Source organism: Puma concolor, chromosome D3 (assembly GCF_028749965.1).
Source record: "Puma concolor isolate L17-30 chromosome D3, mPumCon1.1.hap2, whole genome shotgun sequence".
In the NCBI taxonomy this organism is placed as follows: Eukaryota; Metazoa; Chordata; class Mammalia; order Carnivora; family Felidae; genus Puma; species Puma concolor.
In genome coordinates, this window is record NC_141678.1 from 45,330,402 (window position 1) to 45,355,854 (window position 25,453).

General features: G+C 40.6%; 1 long non-coding RNA gene across 1 annotated transcript in view; it reads right to left on the bottom strand.

Annotated features, from left to right (window-relative positions):
* The window catches only part of LOC147575542 (uncharacterized), a 45,374-nt gene extending 21,365 nt beyond the window's left edge, over positions 1 to 24,009 (bottom strand). Inside the window, exons 1-4 of the long non-coding RNA XR_015242727.1 lie at positions 22,913 to 24,009; positions 22,587 to 22,763; positions 3,322 to 3,365; positions 3,179 to 3,229 (exon numbers count right to left, since the gene is read on the bottom strand). This is a non-coding gene — a long non-coding RNA (uncharacterized LOC147575542). The remainder of the gene's footprint in view (positions 1 to 3,178; positions 3,230 to 3,321; positions 3,366 to 22,586; positions 22,764 to 22,912) is intronic.
* Between the last annotated feature and the right edge of the window lie 1,444 nt (positions 24,010 to 25,453).

The window sequence follows — 25,453 nt, forward strand, 5'->3', positions numbered from 1 at the left end:
TTTAAAAAAAAAAAAGAGGCAAATCTCCTCAGATTTTGCCTCATGTCCTTTATCTTCTAGGACCCTGTCCAGGATTTCACATTACATTTAGCTATCATGTGTCCTTAGGCTTCTCTTGGCTGTAACAGTTTCTCAGACTCCATTTTTGATGACCTTGACAGTTTTGAGGAGAACTGGTCAAGTATCTGTAGGATGCCCCTCTAGTGGAATTTGTCTGGTGTTTTTCTCATGATTAGACTGGGGCTGTGGGTTTCTGGGAGATATGGCCCAGAGGGAAGGTGGCATTTCATTACATCATGTCAAGGGTTCACATTCATTTTTATTAGCTGTCGCTCCCACTGTTAGAATGTTAAGTTCCACAAAAGTAGAGACTATTTTGCTCATAGTTTTATTCCTAGAACCTTGAATAGCATGTAGTACATAGTAAACCTCTTTAATTATTAGTTGATGGGATTAATGAATAAATTAGAGAAAAATGACCAATATACTGCCTACTGCTTTTGCATGTGAAATGAAATATGGGTCAAGAAGATTCGTTGAGCATAGGTCAAAGGCACTAAAACCCTTTCAAATAATATGGCATATCCGTGAGATAAATCTAAACCTTCATGCAAATAAATAATTAACCCGAGGCCAATAGTACACTCAAAATCATTAATGAATATTGATTTTCCTTCTCTGTAGGGCTGCTTCTCTCTGCTGCACCACAATGCCATTTACAGAGCCAGCCATGATTCATTGTGTTTTATTTCATTTCTACCCAGGGTCTTCTTTCTCTTGAATGATGCTAGCCTCTGTGAATTAAAAAATGTATATCTATTTGGCTGAGTTGGCCTATACATGAGAAGGGTGATTTCATGTAGGTGAGTTTTGAGAGGCAGAACAATGAGCTCATGCATGATGGGAAGCTTGGCTTGCCCGGGAAAGAATTCAGGAAGAGGATTACTGAGCCCCTGTAGCTGCATCAAGGGCTCAGCCAACTGACTTCATGGATGTACAGGAGCAGGAGGAGGAGTCTGTTGGCAGCCAGCTAAATGTCTTTCCAGGAACATGGTGGAAACTGATTAAATATATATACCATCATATGAATTGATAGAGGGAACCTGGGTGATGTCTCCGGCCATTAGAACACCAAACACCAATGGGGGCTCCCTGGTGATCATGAAGGAAGTTTGTTTTCTGGCATGAGCTCTCAGAGAATAAAATCCCTGAAAGGAAGAACTATTTGTATTCCATTCAGATTTCATTTAACCTTTTCTTTTGGAAGCCCCAGTAAGAAAGGCACATTTGTCAAGGGTTCAGGATGAATGGGAAAGCTTTTGTGCATTAAACTTGCAGATATCTAGAAGGACTTACTGGAAAGGCAGCCCTGGGCTGGGAGTAGGAAGACATCCACTCTAGCTGGCCAGGCAGTGGGGGTTCTCAGCTATTATCACCTCCATTGAGTCAATTTCCTGACCGAGCATAATCCCCCAACCAATTGATTTGAACATGAATTCCCTAGGTAATTAACAGCATTGCGTATGGCTGGTCAGAATATTTGTTTTTCCGAGCATCCCTCAGAGTATGTGACTTAAAGATCAAATACTAGAGAGTTATCGAAGAAGTTTAACACATTTCTCTTAACTCATACTATTATGACATATTTTGTGTTTGCGTGACTCTAAGATGCCATTGGTGGTGGCTCTAGGGATTTAATACACAGCCTTTGGGGGAAAACAATCACAACAAGACACATTCCAGTTTCAGAAATGTTAGTATGAAGGAAATCTATGATATAGAGCTGAAATTTGGGACGTCAAACAGCAACAGAGTGCTTGCAGTGCTTCCTGGGACCTCAGTCTGCAGGGCTCATACTCTCACAGGCAACCACCGTGCTTCCTGGGTGCCGACATTAATGCTTAGTGTTCCAGGTTTTCCAGGATTCCTCAAATTTAGCTGGTCTTGGAGGCTGCCTGGAAAACCATCTTGGTGCCACCGCCCCTCTGGCTACTCTGCTTGCTCAAGCTGAATAGTAGTGGTGGTCTGCTAGGCCTCTCTGTTCCTAAACCCTTCTCTAGAAGGTACAAGAATTCAATCCTGCTGTCACTGCTGGCCACTTTCTGTTTCTCACCTATCTGGTTTCTTGTGTCGACCAACATCAGTCTCTACCTTCAGTGAATTCTCTAAGGTTCCCTCTGTCTATTCAGTCTTCAATCCCCACCATTCTCTATATTGTATCCTTTACTGCATTCCCAATACATTTCCATTTTTACCCAACATAGACATTCTTTCTCTTCTATTAAAAAAAAAAGAACTCTGGGCTTTTCCATATTTGCTATAACATACTAAAGCTCCACTAACACTACCACACCAACAACTAGCATTTATTGAGCACTTACTGTGTACTAGACACTGCGTTATGTGTGTATGGCCTCATAATTCACTGTAATTCTGAGGCAGACTCTATTATTATCTTCTCTTACACACAAGGAAAATGAAGCATGGTGTGTAGGTCACTTGCCCACATTGATACAGCTAGAAAAGGAAGGGCCAAGATTCCACCAGGTCTGCCTGGTTGCATGGAACAACCTTATAACCAGCACTCTGCAAGACTTCTCCCTCTGCTAGAGGTCTGCAGCTGTTGTACAAATAGCCTCTGTGAGTGGGCTCCTTGGCTGGATGGAGAGGTGAAGGAGAGAGAGGATTTGAAGATAAAGCCCAGGTTCCCAGCTTGAATAACTGAGTAGATAGTGATACCTTTCGTCCATGTCACAAATTCAGAAAGAGGTTCGCGAGGACTTTGGCATATACCTTCTGCATTGTGAATCCATCATCTTCTTGAAGAATTTCAAGTCCAACTCACAGTCTGACCTCACACTTCGGCCAATCACGTTCTTGACCTCTTTGTCCAGTGACCTTTGGGTGGACTCCATGTCAGCCATGTGCCTTCTTGGCTGTGCTTGTTCCTTGTCTTCCTCAGAACTTTCCTCATAAGAAATCTCACGTTTGAACAGGGAATGTACCCTTCCTGTGTCCTGCCAGCACCCTTACTGTAGCTACTCACGCCACACATTCTTATGCCTCAGTAAGACCACCAGGACTTCAGCCTATCTTTTTTCTCCGCGTGTGTAAACTCTGTCCTGTCTTACTCTTTTTCCAAACCAGCCAAACCCCATGGATGGTGATTCCTACTTACTTCTGCAGCCTCTGCTTTTGCCATGGCCTTGTCTCTCTTTGTCTCCTTATTCTGGGTAAAACAAGAAGGAAAACAGAATTGTTTTCTGTTGTAGAGGGATTATGTAGAGGGATTATGACACTTTCAGTTCTAAAGCTTCTCACAGTCTCTTTGGTCCCCATTACTCTTCACATACTGCTCCCTCTGTCTGAAACAGAAACAGAAATAAAAGGGTAAATGATCTAGCCTATCCTTTTAACAACAATATAACACGGATATTATTATCTCCATCTTATATGAGTATGTAACTAAAATAAGTTTTAGAAACTTGAATTTCTTTTCTCTCTTAAGGTTACATAGGTAATTAGGAGAATCAAGTCTCAGACATAGGCTTTCTAACTTCAATTCCTATTTGCCTTTCATTCGGCCTCAACATAGCCTGATTCATTAATCCCTACTGGTCCTCTAAGCCTCCCTTATAGTACCTGACATGAGAAGCCCTTACTGACTGCCTTTTCCAGATACAGGGTTGACTCAGTGCCCTCTTCTGGGCTTCCTTAGCACCTGTGCATTCCTCAGACTTAGCCCTTTCTGCACCCTTTGGAATGACAGGATATAGTGGTCAAGATCATATGTATTTATATCTTTAAGACCACCTTGGGCTTAGTACATGGTAGACATTCAAACTCGGTTTCCCTTCCCCAAAGCCATGTAACGGCCCCACTGGGCACTGCAACTCCGTTTCATCTTCTTGGGGCCATCTGAACTGCAAGAACCACACAGATGTTACTGTTCCTTTCAAGACCTTCAAAAGCTCCCAAGCCTATGTTTTCAGGAAGCCTTCAACATTCACCTTAGAAAATTCTAATCAATATTGCAAATTAAATGTATGCTTTTCTGGCCAAGCTACACTGCAAATGGAGGTTTTCACATCACACCTGAAAAACCTGTTAGCTGGGGAGGTTAATAACTGTCTCAGTTGTTCAGTGTTTGGCCCTGGCTTTTTAAAAAGCCCACAAGTGAATTTTACTGGTACGAGCAAAGGCTTGATGATAGCATAGTCTCCAGGGTAGAAGTGGTGATAGGGGCGATGGAGCAAAAGAACTCTTTCCATGTATTGCTTTCTTTAAAAGTACTGGCCTGGCCAAAGCCCTGCTTAGATGACTCATTGATCTCCGCCTTTGGCTCATGCCAGAGCCTCGCCTGCTGGGTTTTCTGAGTTTCTGGTGAAGCCTTCAGTGCGCCATGCAGGAAGTGAGGTCATGATTGTTTTGGCAGTTTGGGTGGCGTTTGTCCCCTGGTAGCAGCTGAAGTTTATCAGTAGGTTTAGCCTTTGCACTTTGAGAAACCAACTATTATCTCACCCACAATTTAGAATAATAAAAAAGTCCACGGCAGCAAAACGTGCAGTAAGTAAAGATAAAGAACAAACGAGGGAGAATCTGGTGTCCCTGTCGACATCAGCCCCCAGAGCACACATCCTATCCATGGTCTGATAGAGTCAGCAAGAAAGCTCCTCCTGCATTCTCTTTCTTTCTGGAATAAGCTTCAGATGAAGAAAATTTTTAGAGGGCAGCTGAGAGCAGAGAAAATGATGTGACAACTTTAGTTAATAATTTAGATGCAGTTGCTTCCTGAAGTGACCTGTCATAGAGACACTAGGTTTAGGGATACTACTATTCTTCATCCTGGAGGCTTGTCTCCTCCCTGGGCATTGTCAGCAGAGCAGCTAAAAGATGGAGTAGGGCCCCTACAGTAGTTGCTAGAACTGGCTGGAAGAACCTGGGGACTGTGGGTCGGGGATCCTGCATGGACTGTTCCTGCACCAGGAGGGACACTAACTGGATTTCCGAGTTGGTTCTAAGAGTGAGATTCTATAAGCCTGTGCGTTATACCAGGATTCTCTTTGTAATATTTTGCCCTATAGGAACCGCCAAGACTACAAAGTAACTAAAAAAATTTATTAAAGTCATTTCAAATCTTACTTTAACTATCCAAAGCAATGGAAAAGTAACATTATATTGTCATCGAAATTGTCTAAGATTGGTTAAATAGCTGAGACACTACACTCTTGTTAGCTGGAGAACAAACACATAGATAAAAGCTGTTGAATAATTTATGATAATTCATCAAGCAAGTGGGGACTCTTTATGCAAATACAGTGATTCTGGCTTGACTTCTTCAAGTGCCTTTGTTTAGTTTTAAAATCTGGAATATATTGTGGGCCTTTGAACATGTAGTTATAAACCCAACACACACACATATATATGGATTTATAGTTTGGGGGGGGTCTAAAAGTTATTGTAGAAATGATTGAAGGTTCATCATGTTGGAAGATAAAAGAGAAGCTTGATACAAAGCGTGGACCTTACAAATCACCCTATGAACTTATTCATTCTGTGAACACGCTCACCTTCAAATCTCTTTTCCTTCTCTTTCTCCATTGTCCTGGCTTGGAAAACCCCCAACCCAAGACGGACCCATCAAGCCACTGCTCAGGGCTTCGCCCTCATTCTCTCACCTAATGGGTTGGAGAAATCACTCACACAACCTTCATGCTTTTCCACCCTCATCCTTTCCAGCTGCCAGCACCGTTGACCCAATGACTGCTCCCTTCTTCTTGACTTCTTACCACTGTTTAAAAATATACTTTAAAGTTTTTTTGCCACATTGTTTCAATGAAAACTAAGGCTTTTTCCCCCTTTTCACAGGGCTAAGATAACGCTTTTCACAGAAGCAGAACACAGTGATTTTACTGATGAACAAACCACTCAGAGAATGGACGCTCTTTCAAATTTTGGACAGAGCCCTTCTGATACTGTCTCAAACAGAAGACCTATATTGCCACTATAAATGCTAGTCTTCAAACTGTGGTTCTTGAGTACCTAAAGAAATTCAGGGGGTGAGGTCAGCAGGCCCTGTAACACTCTGGGTCAGCCTCGGCGTTGACCATCAGCTGACTCCTCTTCATCACTCCTCAGAGGTTGAGACTTGAGGAGACAAGTGGGTTCATTTCACCAGTGAATCACAGGGCCTCAGAGAGAGATTTATAAATACCTGTGTGGTTTCCACTAAGGTCTGAGTAGGTGTGGGTGGGACAGGGGAATGCCCAGTGTTAGGGTGTCGACTGACAGGGAGCAGACATGATTCATGGGCCTAGTCTCTCTGGGAGGGAAACCCAATAGCTACCACACTTTCACAAATGCTTATCCCATGCACCTTCCGCCTGCAAATGCCTGCATTCATTTGCAGAGTTACTTTTTTACAGTATCTTTTACAGCAATTGTTAACTTCCAGCTCTCGAAAAGAGTATGAGGGAGTTCAAGTCACTGCCAGTACCCCTGCAGGAAAAAGAACCAGCCCTCAAAACTGAGTTACTCACAATGTGAATTCATTGAGTAAATAAAGGCTGAATGATAATGGGAAGAGTTACTCATATACGGTAACAGACACTCACTGCCATCTGGCCTCTTCATACCCACATTGCTCCTTCCTCTAAATGAGGTTAATGGGAATTAATACATATGTATTAGGGAAAGGAAGAGTTCCTTCGGGACGTGAGCTAAATATCAGCACAGTGCTCTTCACTAGGTAGACATCAAGGGTGCTTGGGGAAGCACTGAGTCATGGTTGAAAGATAAATTACGTATAGATTAGTCAATATCTTGCCAATTACTCTATTCCTAAATAGGACATTTCTGAGAAAAATCCTGGCATCCAGCAGTTCAAACAGTGACATTTTGTTATGCTATTTTACAGGGCAATTTCCTTCCATGTGGACTTGCACACAAATAGACAGCAGACACTTTTTTTTACATACAAGTAAAATACTTCAAAATTGTATCTGCAGTAATAGCAGTCATTGAGTAGGGAAATCAGTCATCACACGAGACATTGCTTGGTGAAGAATGTCCCTAAAATGTGTGATATTTTCGGCCAAGTGGTGCATTTCTGTCCTACCCAGTAAGAGCAGAGCATTTGAGCAGATCTTCTTGCGTTTAATCTCTCTGATTCATATCAATGCCTTCTCAAGCCCATGCTGTTAATTATTTATACAATGCTCATATTGTGAAATATGTATCATGCATTATGAGCATTGGACAGGGCTTCTCTATGGCTTATATCATAGTGCTCTATCAACCCACTATATAAACAACCTCTCTCAGACATAGGCTTGCATGATTACCCTGATGAATTGATCTTGTTCAGACCCCGTGTACATATTAGAGCAATGTTTTATCAGTATATAGAGATATACACACACTCAATATTCACTGGTGTTAAGATAAATATTGTGACTTTGTGGTGAGGAAGGCCTCATTGCATCAGCTGGTCCTTATCAGCCATGCAGATAGGAGTGAGTCAGCTTGTAGCTCGGTTGTCTTATTGTTTGGGGTGCTTCCCTTTCTCATCTAACCCAGAAAAGGGTTCTGTTCTTCATCAGATCAACCTCTTGTGGGATGGTCTAAGCCTGTGTCTACTGGAGAAATCTGAAAGCATTCAATCAGTCTAATTTGACTAAAGTCTCTACTCTGTTGACTTGCATTTATTGACCACTTAGCGGTGTATCTTGAGCACTGTGGGAGATATTAAAGAACAATAATCCTTTAAAGAGTGTAAGCATGAATTGTTCAAGATTGAAATTGTTTCTTAATAGCTCGATTGTGATATAATTCATATATCGTCCAATTTATCCATTTAAAATGTACAATTCAATGGTTTTTTAGTGTACTGAGAGCTTTGTAACCATCACCACAGCCAACTTCAAAATACCTTAGTACCCATAAAGATAGACTGTGTAGTGATGAGCAGTCACTCCTCAACCCACTCCTCCCAAATCTCCTAGCCCCAGGCAAAAACGAATCTACTTTCTGACTATGGTTTATCTGTTCTGGACATTTTCTACAAATAGAATCATACAATATGTGTTCTTTGTGAGCGGCTTTTTTCACTGGGCATAATGTTTCCAAGGTTCATCCATGTTGTAGCATGTATCAGTGCTTCATTCCTTTTCATTTTATTCCTTTTTAAATTTTTTATTCCTTTTTTTACAGTGGAAATAATATTCCATAATGTGGATATACCACACTCTACTTATCTATTCATAAATCAGTAGATATTTATATACTTTCCATGTTTTGTTGCTATGAACATTTGCGTACAAGTTTTTGTCCTTACGTACAGTTTCATTTGTCTTGGATATATTGCTAAAAGTAGAATTCCCGGGTCATATGGTAATTCTATGTTTACTATTTTGAGGAATTTCCAGAATGCTTTCCAAAGTTACCGCACCATTTTTCATCACCATTTGCAGTACATAAAGGTTTCAATTTCTCTGTCCTTTTCAACACTTGTTATTATCTGTCTTTTTGATTACAGCCATCCCTATGGGAAGGAAGTGTTATCTCATTGTGGTTTTGATTTGTGTCTCCCTAATATCTGCACTATTAGTGTTGATCATCTATTCATGTGCTTATTGGTCATTGTATATCTTCCTTGAAGAAATGTCTATTCATATCCAGTATGCCCATTTAAAAATTGGGTCATTTTTCTTATAATTGAGTTGTAAGGGTCCTTTTTGTATTCTAGATACAAGTCCCTTATCAGACATATGATTTTCAAATACGTTTTCCTGTTTTATGGGTTGTCTTTTCACTTTCTCAATGTATTTCACGGAGGCACAAAATTTTAAATTTTTGTAAAATCGAATTTACCTAGTTTTCCTTTTGTCACTTGTGTTTTTGGGGTCATGTATAAGAAAGCTCTACCTAACCTCAGGTCATGAAGGTTTACACCTATGTGAAAGTCCTTGTTGATCTTCTTCCTAGTTGTTCTATCTATTATCGAAAATTAGGTATAGATGTCTTCAACTATTACTTTTGAATTGTCTATTTCTCTTTTCAATTCTGTCAGCTTTTGCTTCATGCATTTTGGGTCTCTGTTGTTATGTGCATACATACTTATAGTTGTTATACTTTCCTGATGAATTGACATTTCTGTTATAAAACATTCTTCATCCCTAATAACAATTTTTGTTTTAAAGTCTATTTTGCCTGGTATTAGAATAGTCACTCCAACCTTTCTTATGCTTTCTGTTTGCGTGCTATATCTTTTTTCATTCTTTTAGTTTGCATTCTGAATATATAAAGAACTCCTATAAAACAATAAGAAAATGGCAAACAACCTACATGATTCCCTATGACACAGCAATTACTCTCCTAAATATATACCCAACAGAAATAAGTGCATATATTCAAAAATCAATGAGCCCCAGACTGTTTGCAGAAGCAGTATTTACAAGTTTCAAACTGAAAATAACCCAAATGCCCATCACCAGCAGAATGGATAAGCAAGCTTTGGTATATACATACAATGAAATGCTATATTTCAATGAGAATGAACGGTATATAACCACACACGATAATATGGCTAGATTGCACAAACATAATAGTGAGTGAAAGAAGACTAATAAAAAAGAGTGCATTTGTATGAATCCATTTAAATAAGGTGTAAACACAAATAAAATTAGTCTATGCTGTTGAAAGTTAGGATAGTGGTTACCCTGAGACGGAAAGGAGAGTTACTCTCACACTCTAAGGCTAAGGTACTAGAAGGAAAAGTGAGGGGGAGATTTTGGGGTACTTATGTTGGTGTATCTCAATCTGGGTGCTGGTTACTCAAGTATGGTTACTTTTGAAAATTAATTGATATATGTACTTTTCTATATATATACTTCAATAGCTTTTTTTTCTAAAAAAGAGGACTATAACTTGAATGAAATATGGAATACTTTGCATTTTCTATTAAAAAAAACTAGCATATACTGAAACCTGACAAAGATGGCACAATTTTTTTTTTTTACTAAGCTCACTTATGGATAGATACAAAACATTTAATTAAAGTACTGGCAAATCGAATCTAGCATCATATTGAAGGAATAACTCTCTAGGAAACTGAATGATTTCATATTAGGAAATCTAAAAATAGCATTGGTCACAACAATGAAACTTTAAGTTCATCTTGACAAATGTCAAAAGGCATTTAACAATATTCAATATTCATTTGTGGTAAAAAGTTAAATAAATTGCATATAGAATATCCCTCAAGGGTGCCCGGGTGGTTCAGTTGGCTGAAGTTCCAACTCTTGATTTTGGCTCCGGTCATGATCCCAGGATCCTGAGATTGAGCCCTGTGTCAGGCTCCACACTGAGCATAGAGCCTTCTTGGGATTCTCCCTCCCTCCCTCTCTCTCTCTTTCTCTGTCTCTACCTCTACCCCTTTCCCCTACCTGAGTGTGTTCTCTCTCTAAAACAAAGCAAAACAAAGCAAAAAAAACAAAACAAAACAGAAAAAAAAAGAATACTCCCTCAACATGATTAAAAAGTTATCTCAAGCCAAGGAGCTTACATCATACTTAAAAGCAAAACAATGGAGCAGTGCTTTCCAAATTTATTTTGTCAAGGAACATGATTTAAACCATAATATATTGAAGCACTACCAGTAGGAGCCCATGACATATATACAACACTATGTTAAAACGGGACTTTTCCTGTTGACTCAGAGTTTCAGTTGAGGTCTAAAAATTTGAGGACAAATACAATTGTTGTTTAATATCTCCATATCCCGCATCCCTAGGAAGATGCTAGACTGTCTATGCAGGCAAAGGCTAAGAAATTGTGAAATCATCTGCCAGCATTAGCCTGTCATTACCTCTAGGCTATAAAAGAGAAGACAAATGAGTTGTTGTAATTGAAGTTGCCTGTGCTGACTATTTTTTTGGAATCATTAGTAGGCCATGTACTTCTCCTGTGGAGGAGGAGAGGAGGGTCCTCAAGTCAAGAAGAAGGGCTTCAAGAGACTCATTTGAAAACTTTGACATGGGTCCCCTGGCTAGAGAGACTGGAGCTGGTGTCTGATTGATGCCTGAACAGTTTAAAGGGAAGAGGCTGTGACTAGTCAGGAGGCCCAAGATAGTGAAGCCAAGGGAAGCTGTTGTATTGGAAACAGTCTAACTTCCTGAGCTGAGCCAGGCAAAGAATGTGTGAATTCCCATGGACCAAATGGAATGGAGCTGGATTGTATCATCTTGAAAGGGACTCTGGCCAGTGTGATTCTAAAGGAAATCATCGTACTGGTCATTAGCAGTTGGAGGAAGGGAGCTGTTGATGAGAGATCCTAACAACAGTCATGGTGAGTTGCAGAAGAGAGAGCCTGAAGAACTCACAGAAGGACATCAAGAATCAGTGTGTCATCAAAGGAGTCTACCATATGGAGAGGGCATCTACTCCAGGTTCCAACTGCACCAGCCAGGCAAGACCCTTCTGTCCCTTAGTTGTCCTTCCTTGTTCTATCTTCCTCCAAACTCCCAGCCCATGCCCAACCTGAGAAGGGTTGAAATAGCAGCTTGCAAGTAGATGAGGTGGTAATGCCAGATATGGGAAAAGAAGTCAGCCAAAGCTCCCACTCCCGCTCCCTGCTCCCACAGCAAGATTCCAAGCTACAGAAAAAGGGGAGACATTTTCCTTAGATGACAAACTGGAGATAGGCAATTATGATACTGGACTGAACTTTCATTATCTGAAAAAGACCAGATAAGCTATGGACAAGGTTGTGATTTAAGCAAGGAGGGGGAAGAACAATTGAAAGAACAGCTCTGAAAGGCCTGTGGTGAGAAAGAATAAGTTTGCCTTTTCTTAATTCCCTATGTATGCTAGCTCATTTTGAAAATTCAGTACATATACATGTACATATTGGTGCATTTACAAATAAATATTTTTATAAGAAATTATTAAAAAGTTGACTTATATACATTTTGAAACATTAGAACAGGACTGAACTCAGCAATAAGAGGAAATAATTTTTAGTTGTTAATAAGCACAAAATATATCAAAAATAAAGACATCTTTTATTTTACATTTTGTGCTATCCAATAAGACCCAAGTGATTCAAATAGGAAAACATTGTTTTTGTGTCTGTTCAGCTCACGTCCAATTACTACAAAGACTAGTGCTGCGAATTGCATCCTCACATAAAATACCGTATTGCTGAGACACCTGGGTGGCTCAGTTGGTTAAGCATCCAACTCTTGGTTTCAGCTCAGGTCATGGTCTCACACTTTCATGAGTTCGAGCCTGCTGGGATTCTCTGTCTCCCTCTCCTTCTCTGCCCCTCTCCCACTCACACTGTGTCTGTCTCTCTCAAAATAAATCAATACACTTAAAAAAAATACTGCATTGACTCTACCTCTGTATTTTTTCATTGCAGCATTACACAAAAATCCCATTTTCCACAGGTACCACGAGTAGTACAGAGAAGAAAATCATTAACATCAACATTGTCTTCCAAAGTCTCTGGAGGCTTAGTGGGGTGTAATGGAGAATGTTCTGTCCCACAATATGCACTGAGCATGAAGTACCTCTCTATTTACAGCGGATAGAAATCCTGAGGACAAATAACTTTTATTGTCCCTTACTGCCTGATATTTATTTGTTCACGTTGGATATTGTTTCTACTTGGAGAATTTTCATCTGTGTTTCTAGAAACTACAGGATGACATAGATAAGCTTGTCTTTGAAGTATTCTGACTTTGGGCCTGTTCGATTAAGATGGTTTGAAACTCCTAATACTGATTTTCTTTTATATAGCAGGCTTCCTTCTTTGACTTGTGCTGAACTTCATTGTATAAAGATAATAATACTTATTCATAGTTAAGTATCAAATACTGGCTAAATCTCTTATAATTAGGATTTAATTGAATGCTTAGACCTATGGTAGACACCATTATTTGCCATGGATGAGGAAGCAGAGGACAGAGAAAGTAATTGTCTAGCCAAACTCCACTACTGCCCTATACGGTCTTCAATAAAAAACCAAAAAAAAAAAAAAAAAAAAAAAAAAACACAAAGGAAAAATTTTTAAAAGTGTATTTAATAAACAATAATATTTAAGTAATAAGACACATAAATGTTTATAACATGATCAATCATAATTAGGCAACAATAGGATAGTAAATGAGGCTTGTGTAACAAATATAAAGATTAAAGATCATTCATTTCTTTATTTAGCCATTTGATGCCCTCCCCTGCAACTTTCTAGTGTTCTCAAATATCCACAGAGACTTTTGTACTACAAATTAATTTATACTTTAATTTAATTTTGGTAGTAACAATTAATGTGGGATTTACAGATTTAAAAGGTTTTAAGGTGTACGATACAGTATTATCTATAGGCGCAAGGTTGTACAGCAAGTCTCTAGAATTTATTCATTTTGCATAACTGAAACTTTATACCCATTGAACAGCAACTTCTCATTTCCCTCTCCCCTCAGCCTCTGGCAGCAGCCACTCCATTCTTTGCTTCTATGAGTTTGACTACTTGAGACACCTCATATAACACATGGAATCCTGTAGTATTTGTCCTTCTGTGACTGGCTTATTTCCCTTAGCATAATGTCCTCAAAGTTCATTCATGTTGTCACATATTTGTAAGTCTGATAACATTCTAGGGTGTGTATACACCACATTTTAAAAATCCATTCATCTCTCCATGGACACTTAGGCTGTTTCTATATCTTGGTTATTGTGAATAGTGCTGCAGTGAATACAGGAGTGCTATTATCTCTTAAAGATCCTGATTTCAATTCTCCTGGATAAATGCCCAGAAGTGAGATTGCTGGAGCATATGATTGTTCTATTTATAATTTTTTGAGAAACCAACACACTATTTTCCATAGCAGCTAGACCATTTTGCATTCCCATCAACAGTGTACGAGGGTTCCAATTTCTCCACATCCCTGCCAACACTTGCTGCGTTTTGTTATTTTAATAATAACCATCCTGACAGGTGTGAGGTGATATCTTACTGTGGTTTTGATTTGCATTTTCCTGACAATGAGTGATGTTGGGCATCTTTTTATATACCTATTGACCATTTGTGTGTCTTTGGAGAAATGTCTATTCAAGTCCTTAGCTCGTTTTTCAGTTGGGTTAGTTTCTTCACTCTTGAGTTGTAGGAGATCCTTATTTTGGAAATTAACTCCTTATCAGATGTATGGTTTGAAAATATTTTCTTTCATTATATAGGTTGCCTTTTTACCCTATTAGTTTTTCCCTTTGATGTATAGAAACTTTTTTAGTTTGATATAGCCCCATTTGTTTATTTTTGCTTTTGGTGTCATATCCAAGAAGTTTTCAAGATAAATGTTATGAAGATTTTTCTTTTTCCCATGTGTTTTCTTCCAGGACCTTTATAGTTTCAGGTTTTATGTTTAAGTCTTTAGTCCACTCTAAGTTAATTTTTGTTTATAGTGTAAGATAAGTGTCCAACTTCAACTTCATTCTTTGGCCTGTGGGTATCAGTTTTCCTGGCACCATTTGTTGAAGAGACTTTCCTTTCCCCCATTGTGTGTTCTTGGCACTCTTGTGAATGGATTTATGGATTTATTTCTGGGCTTTCTATTCTGTTCCATTGGTCTATATGTCTATCTTTATGCCATGCCATACTGTTTTGATTACTGTACCTTTGTAATATACTTTGAAGTCAGGAAGTGTGATGCATCTAGCCTTGTTCTTCTTTGTCAGAATTGATTTGGCTATTTGCAGTTCCATATGACTTTTTTCCATTCCTGTAAAATTGTCATAGGGATTTTGACAGGGATTGCATTAAGTTTGTAGACTGTTTTAGGTAGAATGGACATTTTAATAATATTAAGTCTTCCAATGCATGAGCATGGGATGTCTTTCCATTTGTTGATGTATTTAATTTCCTTGAGCGATATTTTGTAGTTTTCAGTGTACAAGACTTTCACTTCCTTAGTTAAGTTTATTCCTATTTTATTCCTTTTGATATTTCTTTAAACGGGACTGTTTTCCTAATTCTTTTTCAGAATGTTTGTTATTAGCATATAGAAAAATAACCAATTTTATATGTTGATTTTGTGTCCTGCAACTTTACTGAATTCATTTTTTTGTCCTAGCTGGCATGTGTGTGTGTGTGCGTGTGTGTGCATATGTGTGTGTGCATGTCGTCTTTAGAGCTTTCTATATATGATATCATGTCATCTGTAAACAGGGACAATTTTACTTTCCACAGAGTTTACTGAAGGCAGATCACTGCATAATAAAGTTGGTATCATAAATCACTGAGGAAAGAATAGTTTATTCAATAAATTGTGTTGGGATATTTGGCTATCCATTTGTCAGGAAATGTTCTTCAAACCATACATCAAAATAAGTACCAGATGACTTAGCATTTAACTCAAAATAGTGAGCCATAAAAATTCTAGAAGAAAATATAAATGAATGGAAAGTACATAAAAGGCAGAAGCCACACATTTAAAAAACAACAATATAAAAATTAATGCATTTTGGGGCGCCTGGGTGGCACAGTCGGTTAAGCATCCGACTTCAGCCAGGTCACGATCTCGCGCTCCGTGGGTTCGAGCCCCGCGTCAGGCTCTGGGCTGATGGCTCAGAGCCTGGAGCCTGTTTCCGATTCTGTGTCTCCCTCTCTCTCTGCCTCTCCCCCGTTCATGCTCTGTCTCTCTCTGTCCCAAAAATAAATAAACGTTGAAAAAAAATTAAAAAAAAAATAAATAAAAATAAAAATTAATGCATTTCAAAACCACTGTAAACCAAAAATGAAAGGTTAACAAAAAAACTCAAGGATAACCATAACTTTCATGGTAGGACAAGATCAGTATCTTTTATAAAAAATAAATTTATGATTATTACAGTAGACAAGTTTCCAATAGTAAATTGGGCAAAGGACATGAACACATATCATAGGAGGAAGATTACCAGTGGTGATGAAAATGTTCCATTCTACTAGAAGTTAGAAAAATACAAATAAGAACAACACCAACAGATAGATTCTTCCCAACTGTGAGGAGGAGGACATGGAGAAAATGGCAAGTCAGCTGGGACCTGGGAGATACAAAAGTCAGGAGGTTGGAGATAGAAGTAGGGACTGCCTCCAGGCAGACATAACTACAGAGCAAAGGCAAATCAAGCCAGGCTCCTCTGGGACTATAGCAAACCTAGATATTTGGGTGGTAGAAGAGACCAGAAAGATACACAGGAAGTTTTCAATGGTGTGTTTTATTATTTTCTTGAAATGACTTACTGAGGGGCGCCTGGGTGGCGCAGTCGGTTAAGCGTCCGACTTCAGCCAGGTCACGATCTCGCGGTCTGGGAGTTCGAGCCCCGCGTCAGGCTCTGGGCTGATGGCTCAGAGCCTGGAGCCTGTTTCCGATTCTGTGTCTCCCTCTCTCTCTGCCCCTCCCCTGTTCATGCTCTGTCTCTCTCTGTCCCAAAAATAAATAAATGTTGAAAAAAAAAATTTAAAAAAAAAAAAAAAAAAAAAAGAAATGACTTACTGATTTTCAGGGGTTGGCCAAAAACAAACAAAAACTAATACATTAGCATATAGTGAAAAATAAAAATAAAAACAAGCCAATCAAAGTATGCAGTTTCCAGGGGTTTTGTTTTTCTAGAGATTTTAGCTAAAACATGAAAAATCTCATTCTCTTTAAGAAATAGTTTTGAACCCAAAAGGCAGTGGGTGGACCAGACCAACCCCCAAGTTGTATGGGTTCTGCTCCTGGAGTACCTGGTGCCATGGATCCTCAGTCATGGCTCTCCAAGAGCAGGGAATCTTCAGACCCTTCTATCCAGGGGGTCATTTTCTTTTATAGTAGTGTTTGGGTGCCATAATAGAGCTCAAAAGCACAAATGCCATTCATGAAAGAATGAATGCTCTTCAGAGTTCTTTAAAAGTTCATTTTCAACATATTAGCTTTGTCAAAGGACCATTTTATATTTGCAGTACTCCAAGAAGAAGCCAGCAACTTCTAAAAGTTTTCTGAAGATGAGAAATATGGGGAAGAGAGAGAGATGATGCGAATGAATAAAATAACTAAGAACGACTGCATAAATGTTGGTCCTGGGGAATTTCTCTTCCAGATCGGCATTGCAGGAGTCGGCTGCATTTTTCAGACCCCACGGTCTGAGATGCAGTCCATTTTTGAGGCTGATTTCTGTGTGTGGCCACTGACAATCCTGCGTAGCTGTGGCCTAATCGATTTCCTTTCCAGTAGTAGATCTTTTCTGCTTTTCCCTATCTTTTCAAGGTGTTTTACAATAACTTAGGTTAATTAATCTTCTAGGTATTCATGTCGCCAAAAGAGGAATCTCATCCAACTCTCCTACAAGGATTCTTTCAAAATTCCTCAAAATTTGGATGTACCTCATTCCTTAACAGCAGTTTTCCATGTTCACAGTTCTGTCTCATCTTGGAAATTAAATTCAGCCTTGCAAAGAGGTATTCTCTCCTTTCAGTAAGGGGCATGTAACATGGGCACCAACCTGTTTATATTGATAGTTCAAAGCCAAATTGGCCCCAAAATTTACAAATGATTCTTAGCTAGTAGTTTATTAAGAATGTTTTGGTGAACAATAAGCTACCCACTCTGACCTCTATACCAAAGGTTTATAGAGAAATTTTAACAGGATTCTGTCACTCCAGACCCAGCATGGCCATATTGAATGATGGCTGAAAGACCAATTTTTACTTTTTAATTTCAAAAGCATAGGTTTTTTTAAAAAATGTATTTATTTGGGGGGGGCACAAGTGGGGGAGGGGCAGAGAGTGAGGGGGACAGAGGATCTGAAGCAGTCTCTGTGCTGACAAGCTGACAGCAGTAAGCTGGATGTGGGGCTCGAACTCACAAACTGCAAGATCATGACCTGAGCTGAAGTCAGATGCTCAACCGACTGAGCCACTCAGGTGCCCCTCAAAAACACAGTTTTGTGGAAGTATTCTCCCTATGTCCATAGAGCCCTCATAACTATCTCAAAGATTAGAAATAAATCTTGTTCTCTGTGACTTTTCTGTAGCCAACTGTGACAAAAATATATTAAGCATGCAATAAACATTTGTTATAGATTGAACCTGTGGGAGCAATAATCACTTTTCTTGAGTACCTGCATATTTCAGGCCAAGTGAAATCCTGGATTTATCCACTCTCTTCCAAAAGAAACAATCATTGTGGTAAGATATTTGGATTAATAACATCATTTCATGTTTTAGTTTGCATAGTACTCTTCCACGCCATCAATGTGCTGTGCAACAAGGCCTCCTTATAATGTCTTCCAGAAGGCCAAACTTTCTCAAACCTGAGGAATTAAAGTCTGGCAGATTGTAAGCTACTCCTCAAAAGTTAGTTAGAACTTTGTGAAATTTCTTTGTTGAATAGCACTGAATTCATTCTCAATCAGCTTGAAAATGCATCACCGCCCTCTGAAGAGCCAGTAGCAGATTCCTCATTAGGTCTGAAATAATCTAATAAGATAGGACATGGAAGGTAAGTATTAAAAAAAAAAAGGAAAGAAAGAAAAAACCGGCCAACTGAAAAATGCTTATTTTGTGAAATTTTAGGTTTCAGTGACTTAAAATGTTACCTATATACAAAGATTGGCATCTGAAGGTTTTTTTCTCCACTGTAAAAAGCTATGAAGACAGCAAACATACTGTTTTGATCAATAAAGCAACAAGGCTCAGGAAGGCCAGAGGTTTAGGGTGACCAGCTGGGCTGAAGTGTTTTCTGAGAAGCTGAACTTTGGTGCTAAAACTAAAAAGGTCCCTGGAAAACCAGGCCGATTGGTCACCCTAACACGAGTACTAACTGAGAATCCTTACCCTTAGATTCTAGTCAGCCCTACCTGTAGGTTGGCCCTGCCCTGGGCGAGATATGCAATCCTATTTCCTTACCTATAGAATGAATAATCAAATGGTAACTGATGCTTCTATCAGCTTTGAAGTGAATAGTGTTCAATATTCCACGAAATATATATATATATTTTTGTCTTTAAAATATATATTTGGTCTTTGTCCACATTCCTGGCACAAAGCTCCTAAAACCCTTGGGATTTCCTAAATGAGAAGTGGGAAAGAGTCTTTTTTTATGTTAATGAGGTGACTTTTGAAAAGACCCTGGGTAACCTAAGGATGGGGACTGGTTACCAGAAGAACTAACCTTGTAATTAGAGATTGGAACTTTTAGTTCCACCCTCTCTGACTTCTGAGGAGGAAAGTTTAGAGAGTGAGTTCAATCACCAATGGCCAATAACTTAGCTAATCATGCCTATGTAATGAAGCCTCCATAAAAACCAGGAAAAGGACAGGGTTCGGAACACTTCCAGGTTGGTGAATGAGTGCAGTGCTCCAAGAGCATGGCAGCCCCAAGCTTTCCCCACACCTGGCCCTGTGCATCTCCTCCATCTGACTGGTCCTCACATATATTCTTTTATAATAAACTGGTAAACATAAGTAACGTTTCTCTGAGTTCTGTGAGCCACTCTAGCAAATTAATTGAGCCCCAGAAGGAGGGACCTTCCGATCTCTAGCCCGCGGGTTAGAAGCACAGGTGGGTGACAATCTGGACTTGGGATTGGCATCTGAAGTAGGAGGGGGGGGCATTCTCATGGGGCTGAACCCTTAACCTGAGGGACCTGACACTACCTCCGGGTAGACAGTGTCAGATTTGAGTTCAATAGCAGGTCACCCGGCTAGTGTTGGAGGATTGCTTGGTGGTGTGAAAACACACACACACACACACACACACACACACACACACACACACACACACACATACATTGGACTTGGTGTCAGAATTGGAGTGATATTCTCAGGACTCCCATCTTCTATGAGAATATGAAGGGGAAAAAAGGTTAAGTAAAGCTTGCTTGCGGGGTGGGGGGTGGTCACTCAATTACAGCAGTGAGCTGATGGACCATATCTGTCCCACCCTTGGCCGGTCTTTCCTAAGAATCCCGGGGGCTCCTTAAGAGAGGGCTGGGAGAGAGCAAAAGCCAAATCGGCTACGGGTCCCCTCGGTATTGACTGACCACACTTGCGTCCTCACAAAGCAGTGAGGAGCTCCTCACTGGGTCTCAAATAAGAAAAGGCCCAGGCCCTGCCTGTTTAAGGGTGTGCATCCCAGTGTGTGCCCTGCAAAACGTTGAAATGCAAAAGAAAATTTAATATGATCAGCTTTTTCACACAGATCTTGGACACTTTCAACCCAGACTGTGACTTCACCACAGCCACGGCCCAAAACCTCTCAGAATGAGGAGGGCAGGAGTGATCACAATTTAACAGGCTGGGGAGCCAGTGCTCAGAACACCCCCCACCCCCGTGGAGGGGAAGACTACCCCCCAGGAAAATGTAGAGCAGGGGAGGGAAGCCCAAAGGAGGAAAGGAACAAAGGTTGGTTCTGCTGGCAGGGAGAAGATAAAGTCGGGAGTGGAGAAGGAGAAAGGTAGTGTCAGCCAAAGGCAATAAACAGGCCTTCCACAAGTGCCTCAGAGCAGCACTGGGGAGGCGAAGGAAATTAGCCCATTAATAAAGGAGAAGGGAAGGAAATGACTGCTTCAAGAATGTCTGGGGCACTCAACTATTTAAAAATATTTTTAGTAAGAAATCTAAAGAGGCCCTGCATAAAGAGCAGGCGATCAGCGTCAACCTGACAGTCCTAAGAGGTAATAATGCTAAGTGAGGACAGCTGAGAAAGCCAAGTAGCCAGGAGCCTGTTTGTCAGACAGGTGGGGTAAAGAAAGCTGTCATCTTAAGGAAGAAATCCGTCAAGCTGGTTATTTTCTTCTGGGGAGAACATTGTAGTAGCAAGAGGATGGGCCTTCCATGGGCTTAGATACTCCAGGTCTGAATCCTCTCTCTAATGCTGAGACCTCGGGCCATGTTCCTAGACTTTCCACTTCAAAGTTTCCTCATCCGTAACATGGAGCTGTGAACAGTTCCCTCCCATGCAGGTGCATATCGGGATCCCAGGAGACCATGCGAGGGCGCCAGAAACGGCAGCTATTTGCCTTAACAAGCCTACAACCTCTTCTTCGTGAAACCCCAAATCCAGAAACTTCAAAACCAAAAGGGTTTTGATAACTCATTTGGCAACAACAACCTCATCTAGAATTACTTTGACAGTCCAAACTAACACAAATTGATTATTTATGTTTTCTACTTACATTATTTATTATTTTAATATTTATATCTATATTATTTTAAATATTTATGTTTACATTATTTGTTATATTATATTGTTTATATTGTGATAATATCAGACTATTTATATTTTACATGTATCCCACTTAAAGTGAATATTTATATATTTAGCTACGGAAACATTAATGTGTTTGATTAGGGGGTGCTGCCTCAGACCCCTGTGGGAGATGTTACATAATGTGCAGCAAATGCACATATCTTCCCTGAAGTCTAAACAATTCTGAGTCACAGCGGTTCAAAGAGTTTTGGAGAAGGGCATATGGACTCACACCTTGGCGAGTCTTGGATCCACCCCCTCATTAAGAATGGCACAGCTCCAGCGTGGAATCCTGACCTTATAGCCCAAGTGGAGGATCAGACCCAGAGTAAGTTCCTCCCAAATTCCGTGAGGACTTGACTCCGCCAGCCCTGCTCAAGCAAATGGCAGGGGGGAGCCTAATTTATTAGCTGTTAATGTTGTTACGCAACAAACTCGATCTCCAAGTTGCAAAAACCCAGTTGGAAGAGGTAAAAATGTAAAGTGATCATAACGACCAGAGTGTTAAGCTCAGAAGATATATGAGTTTCATGGGAAGAAGTTTCCAGAAGTCAGAATGACACTGAAGCTCATGAATTTGTTTTTTTAAAGTACTACTTCTATTCAGCATTAATTTCCTTTTCTGTTGTGGTTTAATTTCAGTCTTAACAAATTCAGCCAGGATTTTGGGCATGAGGATAGGATAAGTAAGCTGAAAATTTGGATATGCAGATAATGGAAAGGAATCTGCTCCAACTGGGCAGTCAGGACTTGGCGGGGCGGTGCGGGGGGGGGGGGGGGTGAAGATGGCAAAAGGGCGGTAAGAATGTGTTAAGCAAGGAATCGGGCAAGGTGAAATTGGTGTAGAAAAAAGAGGTGTGTGTGAAGAGAGGCAGAACCACCCCTACCAACTTACCTGGGGCTTCTTGTGAACTGGTGCGTGGGTGTGTATGGACACGTCTGTGTGCTATGCACACACCTTACTGGTCCACATTCCATCCCTCACCAAGTCTCTCTCCTCTTCCCCACGAACATACTGTAATCTCCACATCTCCACCCACCATGCCCGAGCGGAAAATGCACTTTTGACAGCCCTGTATCTCAGGCCTGGGACAAGGCACGTGTAGCTATCATCCAAGTTCACCTAACACGGCGCTGCATCCTCTTTCCCAGTTGCTAAGGTCCCCCTGCAGGAGGCGGGATGGCGCAGTGGTTAGGAGTGTGGCCCTATGCTGGAGTGTGAATCCTAACCCCGTATGAGTTTGGTGGTCACTTAATATCCCTGCATTCAGTTTCCCCTTCTGTAAAATGGGACAACAGCCACAGTGCTTTACTCACGGGGCTTTTTGAGGCTTGAATGAGGCAGTTCTTGTACAGCTGACCACAGGGCCTGGCTCAGCGATTTCTCCGTCCAGGGGCTTCGTGCCCTGTGCTTACGGCAGCTCCAGGGCTCCCAACTATGCCAAGTAGCCTGTCTTGCAGAGACATCTCCAACCCCTGCTTAGACAATTGAACCTAAAATAAAAACAGTATTTTATGGTGAGGTCTCTCTGGCTAACAGCTGTTAATTTGGGGGTTCATTATTTTCTTAATCATATTAAGCCCTCAGTCTCCAAATCTCTCAGCTAAACTGCCCCGCCACTTCCTGCTTTCCCACAAGCTACTCCTGGCTCCTTTGTCTGTTCTTGGCCCTCTTGTCAGTTGTGGTGGTGTGCAGGGTAATCCTAGTTGTGCAGATTTGCTTCCATGGGACAGACAGGGTGGGACCCGGGCCGAACCTACAGGCAACACGGCAGCCTTACGTCTAAGTTGCTTGCCCTGTTGGTGTTGTTGCAAAACTTCCAAGTTTTATTGGCAGAAAGGATTCCAAGAATCTTTTTTCAACTTCAGATAAGAAATTCTGGAAGAGAGACCATTCAAATGATATCCCTTAGAATTTGAAAAATGTTCACTGGCCTGTCTCCTACTATTATTTATGTACTTCTTATTTATGTTGAGAGTTGATCCTTTGGTTGTTGGAACGCTGTCCTTTATTTCACGTATCTAGTGCAGTCTTATCGTCAAAAACCAGGAACAGTGGTAATATAAGAGGACTCCGAATACAGCGCGGGGCAGGGCTCCTGGAACGCCCGGGTCTCTGCCACTGCCCCCCTCTGAAGCTGGTCAAGATACAACAAAGGCATCACTTAACATGGCCTTTATCCCCTCTGGGGATTGTGAAGCTCTGAATCCTCTGCTGAAAGGAGAACTGAAATTACTTCAGTAAAATGAACATAAAGGATTAAAAAACAATGGGTAAGAAGTAGGAGAGGTGAGAGAACAGATCTGTGGAATACATACTTTAGCCAAAATATGAAATTTCTTCACTTCAACACTTACTAGGATGCCATTCAGAGATAATTACACCATTTATTAAGCACTCCCTGTGGTGGGCAGAGCGGCAAGCCCTTGGGACATTAATCTATTGTGAATCCTAAATCCTGCAAGGTGAATGTTACGGCTGTTTGAACGGCCTCATACAGAAGAGAAAACTGAGGCTCAGAGGGGTTTAGGAGGCCAGTAGACCATGGGGCCAGGATTCAAGGTAAAGACCGTTCGTCTCCAAAACCAGCAATTTGCCACATGTCATCACACCTTTTTAGGACTGGTTTCAGTCATAATACAACATCAGCAGTGAATGTGGAAATGTGACCAGATTTTCTTCCTTGTTTTTAAATTTTACCATCTCCTATGTCCTGATGATTCCCTTTTGCAATTTCTTTAAATTTTTTTTTTCAACGTTTATTTATTTTTGGGACAGAGAGAGACAGAGCATGAACGAGCGAGGGGCAGAGAGAGAGGGAGACACAGAATCGGAAACAGGCTCCAGGCTCTGAGCCATCAGCCCGAGCCCGACGCGGGGCTCGAACTCACGGACCGTGAGATCGTGACCTGGTTGAAGTCGGACGCTCAACCGACTGCGCCACCCAGGCGCCCCCCCTTTTGCAATTTCTATTCATTTATTCACTTATGTATTCATTCACTCACTTATTTGACATGTTCTCTCTCTCTCTCTCTCTCTCTCTCTCTGTCACACACACACACACACACACACACACACACACACACAGAGGAATTACTATTATAATCACTGTCCTTGAAGAACTTGCAGTGGAATCAGAGTTTGCTGTAGTGAAATTTGCTACAAAGTATAGATTTATGCATTTTACCAGAAGATAAAGCCAAAAGAAATAGAGGTAGGAAAACAGTTTGCAGACAAAAGTTAAAGAAGACATCTTAGCAGCATACAAGGCGGCTTAAATTAAATGTTATTTATGCTTTATGATTGCTGTTTGACAATCTCCCCATTGTTTATCAGTGGCACTACAAATTACTATGAAGAAAAGCTTCTCTGTGCACGGGGTAAGACAAATTCACTTTCTGTTTCTGTTGACAAGGGAATCAGAATCTGTTTGGTGCCATTTAAGGTCTTCCAAAACAACATGAACACTGTTCATGTGCATTTTCTGGGAGAAGGCAGAAGGGGTTAGCATGTTTCTGGACTGAGGGCCATGATAACTGTCTACCGATATTTAAAGGGTGTAAATGAAGACCTGATTGCTTTAAGACATGTTGGTACTAACTTAGTTTACTAAAGATGCAGAAGAGCCGGGTGAGGCATGACTGAACTCCAGACCCCCCCCCCCCCAAAACTTTGTACTGGGGGCCTACCAGATATAACACAGCAGGGAGTGAGCCTTGGGCTCTGAGAGGAGAGAGCCCTTACAGATTGTATCAGCGAGGAGGTGACAAAGATAACGGTCTATCTGGTGGCCTCCAGAAAGACTTTATGAGGGAAGATGATTGCAATTTAATGGCATTCCAGGAGAAGGAAACTATTCATGGACGCTCCACTGAGGAGAGAAAAAAACAGAAGTACCTCCAGCTTTAAGAAGAGTGTAAAGGGCAGACTCAAGCTCAGGGAAGTGGATGGTTGATTGTACAGTTTGTAATCACCAGCCCTCACTTCGTTTCATTCTCCTCTGACTCTCCACCTTTCCTCTGCATCTCTTTGGAACTTTTCATGGAAGCGTGGGATGGGAACAGAGTAAAGGCTCTCAAAGTAGTTAAATTGTATTCTTCTTTGGCAACTCTAGGGAAAGGCTCTTTAGATTAATTTAGAGCTATTAATTATTAAGAAGTTATTAAGGTTAAAGTTTCTTGGA